Source organism: Mesoplodon bidens, assembly GCF_964165515.1.
Source record: "Mesoplodon bidens genome assembly, chromosome: 15".
NCBI classification, from domain to species: domain Eukaryota; kingdom Metazoa; phylum Chordata; class Mammalia; order Artiodactyla; family Ziphiidae; genus Mesoplodon; species Mesoplodon bidens.
Genome location: NC_138171.1, coordinates 34,091,703 through 34,109,713, shown reverse-complemented (window position 1 = coordinate 34,109,713; position 18,011 = coordinate 34,091,703). Strand labels below are relative to the sequence as shown.

The following is an 18,011-nucleotide window of genomic DNA, read 5'->3' as shown; positions in this document are numbered from 1 at the left end:
AGAATTAAGATGTTGGTGGTACCAGAAGAAAACTTCTTTGGGCTGAATAGTTGCAGCTTCACTTCCCTCAATGATGACACATTTTTATGTATTTTAAAGTTGTTTAACCACCCCCACCCTCCCACCCCCACCCCCTGCTATGCTGCTGGGCATGTGGGTTCCCTAGCTGAAGAGGCTGGCATTCTTGGTGAAAGACTTCAATCTAAATTTAGCTTCTTTTCAGAGGTTTCATAGAATGCTTCCTTAAATGAAGTCACAGACTACAAAAGCTGCTGCTACGTGGGGCTTCCAGGTTTATTATTTTTTTCTGCTCTAGAAATAAAGAAGCAGGGCAGGAAGGACCAGCTCTCACTCCCAGCTGCTCCAGAAGGTTCTGCCATTGTAGCCAGAATCACTAGCAGCCTCTGTAATGAACTTAAAGGTGAGAAGATTTGGTGGTAATCTGACAGAAATGGGAAACAGTCATGAGTCTGAGGGAGTATGGGTGAAACAAGCCCTTTGTTTGGGTTGTGTTGTAGGTTGTAGGTGGTAGTAGACACCGATAGGACTTCTTGTTGTCTGACACCTGTCAATGTACCTGGAGACTCTTTAGCCATGAATTAAAGCAGTATATTTGCTTTGGCGGGTTAGGTGATACAACTGGAAGATCTTCAGTATCAAGAGAAAGAGTTGAAAATAGGCCTTTGGACTGTAATTGTAATCATGGGTGTTTTATACAATCTGTCTTTCTTCTGGAATTACAGAGAAGGTCTTTTCAGGAAGGTTCCTTTCAGTATGGAAAACTCCCTTACCTGTCAGTGCCTGAGGAGCCCAGGTTGAGATCTTAAGTGGGAGGAAAAAGAAGCCCAGGTTTCCTGCCCCGAGGGAGTCAGGGGTCCTAAGGACGGCTTGCTGTCACAGACTCAAACAGCCTTTCAACTTCTTATGTAAGCATCACGCTGTTTATATAATCTTCCATTTGGGAAATGTATAATTATACTCCAAAGAAGTATTCCGATATTTGTCATTGTTAGATAACCACTTGTAGAATCTCATTCCCAGTTGTTTTCCACCCCCAGCATGGATCAACAACCTTTTCAAAAGCATATTTTCATTATATAAGCACCCCTTTATTTAAATTTGTATTCTTTTAAAAAGGTTAATTTGTTTTCTTGGGGGAAAGGTAATATATAATGTGCACTTTTAAATTGTACAAGAGGGCTTATTTTGAAAAGGAAGGCCCTCCACACCTACCCTTGCCCTCAAATTCTCTTCCCCAGGAACAGTTCACCAGTAACAAGTGCTTGTGAATGTTTGCAAAGACATGTTAGGTAAAAATGCTTATATGTATATTCTTCCTCTACCCTGCCCCTACCCACCTTTTTCAAAGGGAGACCATATTGTTCACAGTCTTGCTTTTTTCACTAAATACCGCATCTTGGAGAGCTTCCCATATCAGTATAGAGAGAGTTGCCTCATTCTTTTTTTTTTAATTGAAGTAAAATTCACTGTGTATGATTCAGTGGCTTTTAGTACATTATCAGTGTTGTACAACCATCACCCCAAAAAGAAACCCAGTACCCATTAAGCAGTCATTCTCCATTCCCCCAACCCTAGCCCTGACAACAACTAATCTGCTTTTTGGCTAAGACTTTGCCTATTCTGGGCATTTTATGGAATCATACAATATGTGGCCTTTTGTGTCTGGCTTCTTTCACTTGGCATAATGTTTTTCGGGTTTATTCATGTTGTAGTGTATGTCAATACTTCATTTTTATGGCAGAATAATATTTCATTGTATGGATGTAGTACATTTTGTTTATCTATTCATTAGTTGATGAACATTTGGATTGTTTCCGTTTTTTGGCTATTATGAATAATGCTTCTGTGAACATTCGTGTCCAGGTTTCTGTGTGACCACGTGTTTCAGTGCTTTTCAGTATATACTTAGGAGTAGAAATGCTGGGTCATATGCAATTCTATGTTTAAATTTTAAGGAACTGGTAAACTGTTTTCCACAGTGATTGCATAATTTTACCATCCCACCAGCGGTGTGTGAGCGTTCCAATTTCTCCATATCCTAGCCAACATATGAATTTTAGGATGAGCTTGTCCATTTCTGTAAAAAAAAGGCAGTTGAGGTTTTGATAGGAATGCCTTTGAATCTGTAGATCCATTTTGGGGATTGTTGTCGTCTTAACATTATTAAATATTACAGTCCATAAACATGGGATTTTTTCTATTTATTTAGGTCTCTTAAAAATTTTTATAACAATGTATTGTAGTTTTCAGTGTATAGGTCTTGCACTTCTTTGGTTAAATTTATTGCTAACTCTTCTTTCTAATGCTAATGTAAATGGAATTGTCTTCTTTATTTTTGGATGTCCATTGCTGGTATATAGAAGTACAACTGATATTAGAATGCTGATCTTATAGTCTGCAATTTTGCAGAGATCATTTATTAGCTCTAATAGTTTTTATGTGGATTCTTTAGAGTTTTCTGTATATAAGGTTATGCCATTTCTAAAGAGAGAGTTTTACTTCTTCCTTTCCAATCCGATGCCCTTTATCTGGCAAGAGCAGCCATTCTAGTCTTATTCCTGTTATTAGGGGGAAACCATTCATTCTTTGATCACTAAGTATGATGTTAGCTGTGGGTTTTTCATAGATGCCCTTTATCTAGTTGAGCAAGTTCCCTTCTGTTCCTAGTTTATTGAGTATTTTTGTTTGTTTGTTTTATCATGAAAGGGTATTGGAATTTGTCGAATGCTTTTTTTCTGCATCAATTCAGATGATATTGCTTTTTTCATTTTATTCTTTTAATATATTACGTGGATTGATTTTTTAAATTTTATTTTACTTATTTATTTATTGGCTGTGTCAAGTCTTCGTTGCTGCGCGCAGGCTCCGTCGCGGTGTGCAGGCTTCTCATTGCGGTGGCTTCTCTTTTTGCGGAGCATGGGCTCTAGGTGCGCGGGCTTCAGTAGTTGTGGCTCTTGGGCTCTAGAGCACAGGCTCAGTAGCTGTGGCGCACGGGCTTAGGTGCTCCGCGGCACGTGGGATCCTCCCGGACCAGGGCTCGAACCCATGTCCCCTGCATTGGCAGGCGGATTCTTAACCACTGCGCCACCAGGGAAGCCCTGGATTGATTTTTGATTGTTGAACCATCTTTGCATTTCTGTGATAAAACTCACTTGGATATGGCTATAATCCCTTTAATACACTGCTGTATTTAATTTGCTCGAATTTCATTGAGGATTATTTGCAGCTATATTCACAAGGGCTATTAGTCTGTGATGTCTTTGTCTGACTTTGGTATCAGGGTGATACTGGCCTCACGGAATGAATAAATACCATAAATTCTTCTATTTTTGGAAGAATTTATAAAGGTTGCTGTTAATTTTTCTTTAAATGTTTGGTAGAGTTTACCAGTGAAGCCATCAGGTCAGGTCCTGGGGCTTTCCTTTTTTAGAAGTTTTTTGATTACTGAATCAATCTCTTGACTAGTTATAGGTCTGTTCAGACTTACTGTTTCTTCTTGGGCAGTTGTTGTTGTTGTTGTTGTTGTTTTTTGCGGTACGCGGGCCTCTCACTGTTGTGGCCTCTCCCGTTGAGGAGAACAGGCCCCTGGACGCGCAGGCTCAGTGGCCATGGCTCACAGGCCCAGCTGCTCCACGGCATGTGGGATCCTCCCGGACCGGGGCACGAACCCGTCTCCCCTGTATCGGCAGGTGGACTCTCAACCACTGCGCCACCAGGGAAGCCCCTTGGGCAGTTTTGATGGTTTATGTGTTTTTAAGGATTTGTTCATTTCCTTAGGTTGTCTAATTTGTTGGCATACAATTGTTCATACTATTCTCTTATAATCCTTTTTATTTCTGTAAGATTGGTAGGAATGACCCCAGTTTCATTCCTCATTTTAGTGATTTGAGTCATCTTTCTTTTTTCCATGGTCAGTCTAGATAAAGGTTTGTTGCTTTTGTTGATCTTTTCAAAGAACAAACTTTTGGTTTTGTTGATTCTCTCTACTGTTTTATACTCTATTTTGCTTATCTCTGCTCTAATCTTTATTATTTCCTTCTGCCTGCTTTGGGTTTAATTTGCTCTTTTTCTACTTCCTTTAGATGGAAGATTAGGTTATTAATTTGAGATCCTCCTTTTTCAATGTAGGCATTAAAACTATAAGTTTCCCTCTTTGCAGTGCTTTTGCTGCATCTCATACATTTTGATGTGTTGTATTTTCATTCATCTCAAAGTATTTTCTAATTTACCTTGTGATTTTTTTCTTGACACACTTTTTTTTTAAGTGTGTTGTTTAATTTCAACATATTTGTGAATTCCAGATTTCCTTCCTTTATTGATTTCCAGTTTCATTCCACTGTGGTTGTAGAAGATACTTGGAATTATTTCAGTCTTTTAAAATTTATTGAGATTTGTTTTGTGGCCTAATATATGGACTATATATTATATATGTTATATATATATATATATATATATATATATATGTGGAATGCTCCACATGCACTTGAGAAGAATGCATTTTCTGCCATTCTTGGATGGAATATTCTATATGTGTCTGTTAGGTCTAGTTGGTTTACAGTGTTAAGTCTTCTGTTTTCTTGTTGACCTTCTGTGTAGTTGTTCTGTCCATAACTGAAAGTGGGGTATTGATGCCTCCAACTATTATTGTAGAGCTTTCTATTTCTCTCTTCGGCTCTGTCAGTTTTTCCTCCGTATATTTGGGGCTCCATTGTCAGGTGCATATATATTTATAATTGTTACATCTTGATGAATTGACTCTTTTATCACTACATAAGGTCTTTCTTTGTCCCTTGTAACAATTTTTTCTCTTAATGTCTGTATTGTCTGATACTAACATAGCTGATACTCCAGCTGTCTTTGGTTACTGTTAGCATGGAATATCTTTTTCTGTCCTTTCAACTTATTCATGTATTTGGATCTAAAATTATTCTCTTTTATGGGAATTCCCTGGTGGTCCAGTGGTTGGGACTCGGTGCTTTCACTGCCCTGGGCTCAATCCCTGGTTGGGGAACTAAGATCCCAAAAGACACGTGGGGCAGCAAAAAAGAAAAAAGAGAAGAAAAAAAAAGAAAAAAGTGTCTCTTGTGGACAACATATAGTTGGATCCTGTTTTGGTGACCACTCTGTTCATCTTTGCCTTTTAATTGAAGATTTTTTTTTAATTAATTGATTTATTTATTTTTGGCTGTTTTGGTTCTTTGTTGCTGTGTGTGGCTTTCTCTAGTTGCGGCGAGCGGGGGCTACTCTTTGTTGCGGTACGTGGGCTTCTCATTGCGGTGGCTTCTCTTGTTGCAGATCATGGGCTCTAGGCATGTGGGCTTCAGTAGTTGTGGCACATGGGCTCAGTAGTTGTGGCACACGGGCTTAGTTGCTCCACGGCATGTGGGATCTTCCCAGACCAGGGCTCGAACCCGTGTCCCCTGCATGGAGATTCTTAACAACTGAGCCACCAGGGAAGCCCCTGAAGAGTTTAACACATTTACATTTATCTACTTGCTGATAAAGAAAGCTTTCTACCATTTTGATATTTGTTTTCTGTATGTCTTATGTAGTTTTTTGGTTTGTGTTAAATCAGTTGGATCTTTCTGATGGACATGTAGGGTGTCTCTAGTCTTATGCTTTTACACATGATTCTGCACTGAATGTCCTTGAATATGTGTCATCTTACACATCTTGCAGGCATATCTGTGGGTAAATGTCTACAACTGGAAATCCAGTTGCTGTTGGAGTGATGCTGACAGAAATAGGAAAACAGGAAGGAAGCGCTTTTTTCTTCCTTTCATCTTTTAGCCTCTCTCTAGGATTTCTCTTTGGCAGAAATGAACAGGGAGCCAGCCATCATGGGGTCCTGGAAATGTAGATTATAGAGCTCCAGCCCCAGCTTCACAGAGTAGAGTATAGCAAAATGGGCTTAGAGAGGATAGAAGATGCGTAAACAATTGCACATAAGAAATCATCCTGTTCCCTTAACATCTTATTTCCAAATGTACAGACTGATTTCTAACTTCTTAAAATTCAATTAATTTTTTAATATCATGTTAGGATAAATCCATCTCATAAATTACAGATCACATCACAGATTTGTTAGTCTTGTTATTCTGAATCCTATCCCTTGTTCTTCCTAACCTTCTCTCTTGATTCAAGGTGTGAATATTACTTTAGACTCGCAGTTTTGTCTTTTGTGACTGAATTGAAACAATGACTCTGGAAAGTGTTCTGCATCGAATGCTACTGTTTTCAAATCAGGGGTGAGCAGGAATGCTGTCAGTTCCTGCATTAGTTTATTGGCCGAGCAATATATTTCAAGTCTCAGCCATATTTTACTTTCCTTTTCCCCCTGTTCCTGTTTTTCTGCCATTATCAAATACAGGCATACCTCGGAGACATTGTGGGTTTGGTTCTAGACCACTGCAATAAAAGTGAACATTGAATAAAGCAAGTCACATGAACTTTTTGGTTTCCCAGTGCATATAAAAGTTACGTTTATACCGTACTGTAGTCTATTAACTGTGCAATAGCATTACGTCTAAATAAACAATGTCATACCTTAATTAAAAATACTTTATTGCTAAAAAATGTTAACCATCATCTGAGCCTTCAGTGAGTCATAGTAACATCAAAGATCACTGATTACAGATCACCATAACATATATGATAATAATGAAAAAGTTTGAAATATTGTGAGAATTACCAAAATGTGACACAGAGACACAAAGTGAGCAAATGCTGTAGGAAAAATGGCACTGATAGACTTGCTTGACACAGGGCTGCCATAAACCTTCAATCTGTAAAAACATGCAGAATTTCTGAAGTGCCATAAAGCAAAGCACAATAAAACAAGGTATGTCTGTAGCTTGCCTAAGAGGAGGTGACTTACTGTATGTTTTGGCATCTAGAGAACAGCAGAAATAATCTCTTAGACCTGGAAAAAAAGTTTTATCTGGTGGGAGTATTCTAGAGTAACCATGCTTTCTGCTTCTGCCTGGAACAATTCTGTTTAACCTTTTGTTTAAACCTATTGACCTGGCATAGTTAATAATAGTACCTTTTCTTTTTCTAAAAAGGGCTCCCATTTGGTTGATATGGTCACTTGGTATAAAACTTACCTGACTGGTGATCAAGCCAATTTCTCTGGTATTGTTCTATTCTTAGAAATTCTGAAACTTAACTCCTCAGATGTTTAGCTACGTCATAGATCACCATGCGAAGAAGTCATACAGAGAGAGGCTCAAGTCTGGGGTCGGGATTAACATAGGGCCTGAGGCTAAAGGTGTATGTAGATACATAGGCATAACATATACAAGATCTTCAACATAGGTGCTTTCGCAGGATGTACACCCGTACATCCAAATACATGCACATCTCTATAAAGAGATTTTCCTGTCTTCAGTGTATTAGTCCTTTAAAAATTGAAAGTCTTGAGTGCAGGGGCATATCAGGGAGTACCTGGTATGGGCCAGCTGTGAAGACTCCACGCAGCAACAGTGGCCAGTGTTGTTTAGGTTGTGAGCAGGGTGTGAGTTCCATTATGGTTTGACTAGGTCTGCTCTCCTGGTGCCTTTCACATATTTTCAAGGGATTTTCTTAAACTTTTCAGTGAGTTTGGAGATGTCTGTTATGAATGATTTTTTAAAAATTAATTTATTCATTTTTGGCTGCGTAGGGTCTTCGTTGCTGTGCGTGGGCTTCCTCTAGTTGCGGCGAGCGGGGGCTCCTCTTCGTTGTGGTGCGCGGGCTTCTCACTGCGGTGGCTTCTCTTGTAGCGGAGCATGCGCTCTAGGCGCGTGGGCTTCAGTAGTTGTGGCACTTGGGCTTCAGTAGTTGTGGCTCGCAGGCTGTAGAGCTCAGGCTCAGTAGCTGTGGCGCACGGGCTTAGTTGCTCTGCGGCATGTGGGATCCTCCTGGACCAGGGCTCGAACCCGTGTCCCCTGCATGGGCAGGCAGATTCTTAAGCACTGTGCCACAAGGGAAGTCCCCTGAATTAGTTTTTTAAAAGAGAGGAATGACTTTCATTTTTTTAATTGAAGCATGGTTAATTTACAATGTTGTGTTAGTTTCAAGTGTACAGCAAAGTGATTCATATATATATGTGTGTATGTATGTATGTGTGTGTGTGTGTGTATATTCTTTTTCAGATTCTTTTCCATTATAGGTTATTACAGGATATAGAGTATAATTCCCTGTGCTATATGGTAGGTCCCTGTTTCCTTGTTATTTACTATTTTACATATAGTAGTGTGTATATGTTAATCCCCAACTCCTAATTTACCTCCCCCACAAAGAAAAATGACTTTTTTTTTTTTTTTTTTGCTGTACGTGGGCCTCTCACTGCTGTGGCCTCTCCCGTTGCGGAGCACAGGCTCTGGACGCGCAGGCTCAGCGGCTATGGCTCACGGGCCCAGCCGCTCCGTGGCATGTGGGATCCTCCCAGACCGGGGCACGAACCTGTGTCCCCTGCATCGGCAGGCGGACTCCCAGCCACTGCGCCACCTGGGAAGCCCAAAAAAATGACTTTTGAACGTGTTCTCATATAGGCAAATTAGGTTAACAACCTCATTCTTCATCCTTTTCACAGTTTGGGCATATTTGTCACGTATTTTCTGGGTCAGCTATGGATAAATGCAGATGAGCTTGCTGTTGAGGTGAATAATAAAATGTCTCACTCATTTTGGTGTGGTTTCTCATACTCAAGAGAGCAAGTGAGATTTTGTTAAGGGTACTCTTTTCTCTGGGAAGGCCATTTGATGCCACTTTGGAATTGGCTTTGGGAAGGCTGGGACCAGCTTAACATTGCTTCCTTCCTATAACTGCCCTGTATTGCACAGGGCAGCCCTGCAACCAGGACAGGATGATCCTTTCCAACCGGGGCTGTTGGAGGCAGTTATCCACCTTCCTCTGTGTCTGAGAACAGTTGTTTTCCTGTTGTTGTGTTCGGTGCGAGGGATTTCCAGGAACTTCTTATGAGTCTGGATCATGAGGAATCAACCAAGCCCAATCAGGAAGATCACAATGTAGGTTTCATATTTTTTAAAGTGAGGCTTTAGTTTCCAGGAAAGAGTGCATGCTTTGAGATGCTCCACCGAGGGTTCCTCGTGGCAGGGGAGTTAATGGGTTACCCAGTGAGGGTGGGGAGAGCCCTTTCTGTGTTTGATGTGCAGGTGGTGTGGGTAGTGGGTTGTCTTTGTTAAATCCTGTTCCTTTTGGTGACACAGGACTGCACCTTTACCATAAACTGATCACAGAATCTAGGTAGATTATTTCCATGTGGTTAATAACTATGACTACATTTGGATTTCTCCCTACCATTTCCCACAATTACTTATCCAATCTGGGAAAAATACAAAGGGAATAATATGTCATCTTCACTGCAGTGATGAGCAGGTAACAAAAAACATGCAAAGAGCTTCTTAGCTTTGATTTAATCCACAAATCACTTGAGGAAAACCATCTGAAGGAAGAAAAGAGATCTCAGAAGGCAATGGATTCCTCACTCGGGGGCTGGCCACCAGTCTGCTTTGCCTAAAGTTAAGACCTTCTGCTGGCTGGCTCTAGCGGCAGCCAGAGTATAGGCTTTTTCCTTATGGTTCGTGTGACCTTGTGTTCCCAATATTTACCAAATATTTGGAATAGTTTTCCAAAAAGTTTCCTCCTTCATTTCCCATGGTGTGCATGTTCAGACCATAAAAGGACCTATTGAGATAAAATTTCACAAATGAGAGTGTCTCTTAATGATAGGTTTTTAGATTTAGATTTACAGGGGCTTAGAGTAGTTTAACGATAGGCTAAGTTTTTCTAAGTCTTTGATAGTTTCCATTTGCTTCCTTAGATAATCCGTCTTGACGAAGTCTTCACAGCCTTGTTTTATTTCCTTACTTCAGTAGTCATGAATCGAGCATCTACTTCTTGCAATAACTTTTTTCTATACAGTGTAGGATACCAAATAATAGAAGGGAGTTGATCAGATGTAGTCCCTGCTTTCTAGACTCTTACATTGGGAGGGGAGGGAAGGGGAGGAAAACTAGCAGATTGTAACACATGTTCCACTGGAGGTAAACAGAATCACAAGTATATAGGGGGCCAGCAAATTCATTCCATCTGGATGGGCTTGAGGAAGCTTTGTGGAGGATGTGGCATTCAAACTTGGCATTGCATTACTGGATGGAAATAGGTAGAAGGGTGAGGGGGTGGGAGGGCATTTAAAGTAATGGAAATAGCTTGAGTGAAGGATTAGAAGTGGAACAGTACTTGGCATTTGTTTCTGGGGAGGGGGATGATGAGTTCTGTGTGTGGGATCCTAGTCTTGGCCAGAGAAGCTACAGTAGAAGATGGGGTATTTATTGGAGTCCATATGTGTGGTAAGTATCCTCTTGCTGTTTAAGTACCAACGATGACACATAATAATAAAAATGTAATATTTGAGCAGAACTCAAACATATGTCATTATAAGACAGAAATCAAGAAGCAGTAAATATGGTGGTTAAGGACACAAGATTTTATATATATTTATTTATTTATGGCTGCATTGGGTCTCCGTTGCTGCACACGGGCTTTCTCTAGTTGCAGCAAGTGGGGGCTACTGCTCGTTGTGGTGCGAGGGCTTCTCATTGCGGTGGCTTCTCTCGTTGCGGAGCACGGGCTTTAGGCGCGCGGGCTCAGTAGTTGTGGCTCGCGGGCCCTAGAGCGCAGGCTCAGTAGTGGTGGCGCACAGGCTTACTTGCTCCATGGCATGTGGGATCTTCCCAGACCAGGGCTCGAACCCGTGTCCCCTGCATTGGCAGGCAGATTCTTTTTTTTTTTTTTTTTTTTTTTAGCGAATTCTCAGATCCTACCCCAGCTCCACTGACTTAGGAATTCTGGGGCGGGACATGGCACTATATGTTTTAAATTTATTTATTTATTTATTTATTTAGGGCTGTGTTGGGTCTTCGTTTCTGTGCGAGGGCTTTCTCCAGTTGTGGCAAGCGGGGGCCACTCTTCATCACGGTGCGCGGGCCTCTCACCATCGCGGCCTCTCTTGTTGCGGAGCACAGGCTCCAGACGCGCAGGCTCAGCAGTTGTGGCTCACGGGCCTACTTGCTCCGCGGCATGTGGGATCTTCCCAGACCAGGGCTCGAACCCGTATCCCCTGAATTGGCAGGCAGATTCTCAACCACTGCGCCACCAGGGAAGCCCGGCAGGCGGATTCTTAACCACTGCGCCACCAGAGAAGTCCCAAGGACACAAGATTTTGAAGCCGGATTGCCTGAGTTTGAATCCTGAGTAGCTGTGTGACCTTGGGCAAGTTACTCAGTCTTTCTGATGCCTCAGTTTCCTCACACATAACATGGGGATAATAGTACCTACTTACAGATTTATTGCAAGGATTAAATGGCTAATATGTAAAGTATTTACGACAGTGCCTGGCATACAGTAGAGTGGTATATAAGCATTAGTGACTAGTAGTAGTAATAGTAGTAGTAGTGTGATGATAACATTAGTATTTTTTAAAATTAATTAATTTATTTTTGGCTGTGTTGGGTCCTCAGTACTGCACACGGGCTTTCTCTAGTTGTGGCGAGCGGGGGCTACTCTTTGTTTTGGTGTGTGGGCTTCTCATTGCAGTGGCTTCTCGTTGCAGAGCACGGGGTCTAGGTGCGTGGGCTTCAGTAGTTGTGGCTTGCGGGCTCAGTAGCTGTGGCACACAGGCTTAGTTGCTCCACGGCATGTGGGGTCTTCCCGGACCAGGGATCGAACCCGTGTCCCATGCATTGGCAGGCAGATTCTTAACCACTGCGCCACCAGGGAGGTCCCTGATAGCATTAGTATTTGGGTATAATGTGCAATTTGAGTTTTTTCCTCTGAGAAAGATTAGATTAGCCTTTCTGTAGGTGATATATTCTGTGTGATTTTGCATTAGTGAAGTTGTAGCATCCTAGGCCTGTAAGTGCACGAAGACTCTTGTGAAGTCTTTATTCATTGGAATAAAAATGTCTGTCTGAGAACCTGGGTGCTTCGCATTGCAGCTGTCTAGTTACCGATTGCTTCCTGGGATGTAGCCTCTTGTGAAGGTTGGTTGGTTGTGTAGCTTATTGTTTGTGTGTGTGCAATGGAATAATAAGGAAGAGAATGATGTTGTGTGTATATGTAAAGTGTTTTGGTTACAAGCAACAGAAACTGAGTTGGGCTAATTTAAACATCAGATAATTTATTAGAAGGCTGCTGAGAACTCCTAGAATGGCTAGAAGGCTAAGCACCCAACTTGAGAAAAGGCAAGAACTGAGTAGCCTGGGTGTTCAGGAAGCACTACAGCCATTTCATAGGCAAATAGCCTGGTCTGTGTGCAGCCCTCGTCAGTGTCACTGAGATTTAGGACATCCACCTTCCACTCCTTCCATCTCCTCATGTAAATGCCCCCCCTTATAATAGCAAAAAATTGGAAACAGATTACATATCTGGAGATAGGGATCAGAATACATTATAGAACAGCCATGTAATGGAATGCATTGTGACCCTTCAACATTTTATAGAAGAATATTTACTGACATGGAAACTGTCACACATTCTACTAAGTGAAAATGGCAGGTAGCTAAACTGTATGGGTAGGATAATTATATTTAAAAATTCAATGAAGTAGCTGCTATTATTATTCCTATTTGTCAGGCGGGCGCAGGGATAGGAAGTGGAAGAGGCAGGATTTAAACCTGGGAGTTCAGAACTAAGTGGCACTTCATTGCATGCTCTCTGACAAAGACACACTCTAATTGAAAACAGTCATAAGGGTTATGGCTAGGTGGTGAGGTTATAGGTGCTTTTATTATTTACTCTGACTTCTGTGATGAGCATATGTTACTTCTGTAGTGACCAAGCTGACTCTTCAGTTATTGTAAAAATTTTAAAGTTTTAGGAGACTTTTCTTCCAGTTATGTGTCCAGAGATATCCACTGTAAATATGTTACAGATATGTTACAAGAAATCTCAAAAGTTATCTCCAGCAATTTGTGAATTCCCTCTTTGAACTTGTATGTGTTATACAGTGTGTGTTTACCAGTAATAGAACAAGTGATTACCATCATCAAAACCAGAGAATGTTATTGGGATTTTAAACTCAGCATTGCTGCATTTTCAGGATTATATCAAAGCATCGATAACATAGTTTGTGTTTTAAATGGAAGATTTAAATCTGTGAAGCTTTTTAAGATTTGTGTTTGTCACGTCTTGGCACGAGTTTCTCGTTTGTAGTCTGGTTATGAAAAGACTCCGGTTTCCATATGTATATTTAAAATACTCTGAGTCATGGATTCAGATGAGTAATAGACATTATATCCGTATCAGATTTCTGCTTTGTCATACCTTAACATGAAGGCCATGCATTTATTTTAGTACTTGGAATAGCAAACATTGAATTGGCAAACTGGGATTAGTTTTAAATACTCTTCCCCATGTTTTTTTAATTACTTTCCAAAAATTACTTTGTTGGAATGAAAATTGATATTCAGCTTCACAGGAAGTCAGGGAAAGGGCCCATGTGTACATGCACACAGGCATATATATATATGGTGCTGGGTAGTGTGTGCATAGTTGTTAGAAAATTAAAAGCAAATGTCTCCCATTTCCTCATCCTTTTTAATAAGTCTCAACTCAAATCTCAAACCAGATTGATTGTGAGATGTCATTATATGCCCCACTGAAAGAGAAAAAATGCTGTGAATTAAATGACAGTGCTTTTTTATTATCTATAATTTTTATTTATACAATTGAAGGAGAGACTTGTTTAAGTATAGATTTTTTATCATGTTGTATTCTGCATTATAATTAAAAAGTATAAGTAAAGTAGATTAAAGAATTCCTAAAATATCCTCACATTCAGTGTTTACCTCTTCTGAGTGAACTGTTTGACCCAGAGTCAACAATATTTGTGTATTTCTACATGCCAGCCATAAGGAGTGTTGGCAATGGAACTTTTTTGGAAGAGTGGTCTGTTCTTTTTTGTTTTCCCCCCTCCCTCCCTCCCTCCCTCCCTCCCTCATTTATTTATTTATTTATTTGAGGTATAGTTGATTTATAATGTGCCAGTCTCTGCTGTACAGCAAAGTGACTCAGTTTTACACATATATACATTCTTTTAAAAATATTCTTTTCCATTACTCCTCCTGGTTTATCCCAGGAGGTTGGATATAGTTCCCTGTGCTATACAGTAGGACCTTGTTGTTTATCCATTCTAAATGTAATAGTTTGCATCTACCAACTGCAAATTCCCAGTGCATACCTCTCCTTCTCCCCTCCCCCTTGGTAACCACCAGAAGAGTGGTCCATTCTTATGTCTAAGTTTTTAAAAACCACATTATTGAGATAAAATTCACATACCATACAATTCTCCCATTTAAGTGTGAAATTCAGTGCATTTTGGTATATTACCTTATTAATTAAAAACTGTGGTAAAATGTATATAACAAAAGTTGTCATTTTAACCATTTTAAGTATACAGTTCAGTGGCAACCATCACCACTATCACCACTATCTCTTTCCAAAACTTTTTTTAATCACCTCAGACAGAAGCTCTGTAACCATTAAGTAATACCATTTCATTTCCCCCTCTCCCAACCCCCCCAGGAACCTCTAATGTACTTTCTGTCTCTATGAATTTGCCTAGTCTAGATATTTCTTAAAAGTGGAACCATATATTATTTGTCATCTTGTATGTGGCTTCTTTCACTTAGCATAATATTTTCAAGGTTCATTCATGTTGTAGCATGTGTCAGAATTCCCTTTCATTTTATGACTGAATAATATTTCATTGTATGAATATACTGTAATTTGTTTATCCATTAGTCAGTTGATGGAAACTTGGGCTACTTCCACATTTTAGCTGTTGTGACTAGTACTACCGTGAACATGGGAGTACAAGTATGATTTGAGTCCCCGCTTTCCATTCCTTTGGGTATATACCTAGGAGTAGAATTGCTGGGTCATATGGTAATTCTATGTTTAGCTTTCTGTTATCTCTAAGTTTTAATGCTGTTACTTTTGATCACACACACACACGGGTAATGACAACTACATCCTAGTTGTCACTGGCTGATTGTAAGTGCATCTCAACTTCAGAGACGTTAAAATGCAGGTCTTAGAATGGATTTAAATACTGTATTTTGATATTCCATAAAGCTGAGTGCCTTTAAGGATATGGTGGGTCAACATGCCTGTATTAGAAGATTTTCATCTGAATATATTCTTAAAAATCATTAAAAATAATACAAGTTTCCCATTATAAAGGAATACATCCTCTTTGTACAATATTTGGGAAAAAACAGAAAAATATGAAGAAAAAAGTAACCTGCCCATTCTTCTCTCTCTCACCCAGAAATACTATTATTAACCTTTTACTTATTTTGTTTCAATTTTTTTCCAAGCATATATGTTTTAGTTAATATTCTTTATCGTTAGAATCCCTGACAAAAGTAATATATACTCAATTTTTAAATTATAGAATTATTTGCTATAGAAAGTGACAGCTGCCTGCCTATCCTACCCCTGCCCCACCCCGTCCCGCTATTAACCCATGACTATTGATTACAGAGTGAGGAATATGAGCCTACAGATTTTGTTCCAGGCCTATGTCAACATCTGTTGCTATCATTTTGTAGTCACCATATTCTACTGTCATGGGATCATACTGATGTTTTCTAATTTGTTTTTCATATTAGAAACAGATCTGTATGTAGGGAAATCGAGCAACTTCACTTTACTTTATTCTCAAAATTTCTATTTAAAAAAAGTTAATACCTTGCATGTGCTAATAAATAAAATAGTAAAGAAGCACAAAAGAGATTAGGCTGAAAAATTGACAATATCGGGCTTCCCTGGTGGCGCAGTGGTTGAGAGTCCGCCTGCCGATGCAGGGGACATGGGTTCGTGCCCTGGTCAGGGAAGATCCCACATGCCGCGGAGCCTGCGCATCCAGGGGCCTGTGCTCCGCAACGGGAGAGGCCACAACAGTGAGAGGCCCGTGTACCGCAAAAAAAAAAAAAAAAAAAAAAATTGACAATATCTTTCCCTTCCTTTCTCCTCTTTGAGTTTTCTATTTTTAGTTCCTTTGGTTTCTCCACATAATACAGTATACTCCTCAATGTCTACTTATTTTTGCAGAACAGTGTAGCTACGCTGTGAGAACTTCCAGGTTTGCATAGACTCGGTTTAAAGGTAGCAGGTGTCTGTAGTTTTAGCTTTTGCATGATTGTCCTCCACCCACTTTTGTTTATAAGTATCACATCTGCACATTAGACCAGGGTATAGTCCCTGCTCCATTACTGAATTTCTACCAGATCTTTTCCTCCCTAGTCCTAGGTTTCTTTAACCAGTGACTCCAGGAAGATAACACCCTTCCCGTCATCTGGCATGCCTTTGTTGTAATATTTACATGACTATTGAGTAGACAATTTCTCTTTCAAAACTCTTTAGAGACAGATGTATAGGATGTTAGTAATATATACAAAGAACAGAAAAATATTGAGATGATTCCATTAAAACGTCAGCGAGATTTTAGAATTAGATATAGACATTTCAAGTTACTATTTATAGAAGATCATATTTTGCCTAAGTTTTGTGTAGATTATAGATTTAAATGGGATCAAAAACCAGAATCCTAGTATGTGCCTATAAAAGGCAACTTGTGATGCCGTATTACAAATTTTCAAATGCACACCATAATATCATATTTTATTTACCCCCCATAATAGCATATTAAAAGTCTTTGAACTTGCCTAGATATGGAAATGCAAAATGAGATAAACTAAATTATTCTGTGTTTTTGTATATATCATTTTTTTCTCTTTAGTGTGAGATCAAAATCTCTGGACCTTCAGATGTTGAATTGCTACCCCCATTTACAGAAATAGATTGTACCTCATACAATAGATTAAATATACGTATTGTGTTTCAGTTTGAAATTTAATTGTGCCTGTCTCCTGTAGTGTATTTATCTGTATGTTTGAACTTCCGATCCAAATGTGAGCCAGGAACATGGTACCTTAGTTTTTAAATTAGTGGAAACTGCATGTCACATTGATGTGACATTCTTATCACTATCCCCCACCCTGGACCCCAGATTTCTTCAGGACATAACAATAGCATTGATCCTCAACAAGAATCAAGTTCACTGATAACTTTTCAGAAGATCGAACTGAATTCTAAAATGGAAATAAATGGCTGAAAATTTTATTGAGTGAAATTAAAAACTTCTTCCTCTAATTACTAAAAAAAAAGTCTTAAAATCACTTTACTAAGTAAAGAGTTCTTTTTCCTACCCGGTTTATCTCTGGCCATTGTTTCTTGGATCTGGATTTAAAATTTGATGCAGAGTGTTTTATATCTCTCTCTGACTTTGAAAATTCTTGTTGCTTCACAGGGTGTGGCTGAATTTCATCTCTTCCTCATCCCATATCAGGAAATCTTCTGTTTAAGCCTCAGTTTGATCACTGATAGAATGTTTCTAGTATTAACTTCTAAACTATGGCTATGAGTTAATGATTGTTGTTCTAACAAAGATATAAAACATATTCAAATAAATGTGCTTCTTTATACACATCACCTGGGAAGGCTGGATATATATTTCTATAATGTTGAGCTCAGAACTTGCAATTCGCATTTTTATATTGAGGCTCTGGTTGCTCTCTTCCTTTTTTACTAAATAAAGTGCAACATCTTTCCAGGACTAAATTCATAGATTTCCTGCCATCTGGCCTGTTGCTAACCTCAGTGTATTTAAGTGACTATTTGATATAAATAGTTATTAATAATGATCCTGGACCAATTGTTTAAAATAAAAGGCAAATAAGACTCTTTGAAATTTAAGCATAATTTGCTTCAAACCCTTGAACACAGGAAATAAACGGCTGTACTTCCATTCTGTCCCAACTGATTAAGTTGTTACAGCCCATGTCTTTACCACGTACTTTTTTCCCCCTTTGTTGTTATTTAGCCCACATGCCTGAATAGCTCTGGACTTTGTAAAAACA

The 18,011-nt window shown here is 39.4% G+C and overlaps 1 protein-coding gene across 6 annotated transcripts in view; it reads left to right on the top strand.

The window, feature by feature from the left end:
- SMURF1 (SMAD specific E3 ubiquitin protein ligase 1) overlaps nucleotides 1-18,011 on the top strand; it is a 103,215-nt gene that overhangs the window by 23,206 nt on the left and 61,998 nt on the right. Inside the window, exons 3-4 of one of the 6 annotated variants that reach the window (XM_081257410.1) lie at nucleotides 317-421; nucleotides 744-926. The exons of 3 other annotated variants lie outside the window; for them this stretch is intronic. The gene's annotated coding sequence lies outside the window, so the exon portion shown is untranslated. Of the gene's footprint in view, nucleotides 1-159; nucleotides 422-743; nucleotides 927-18,011 lie in introns of those variants that run through there. 2 more of the 6 variants (XM_081257409.1, XM_081257411.1) reach the window with 2 other exon arrangements.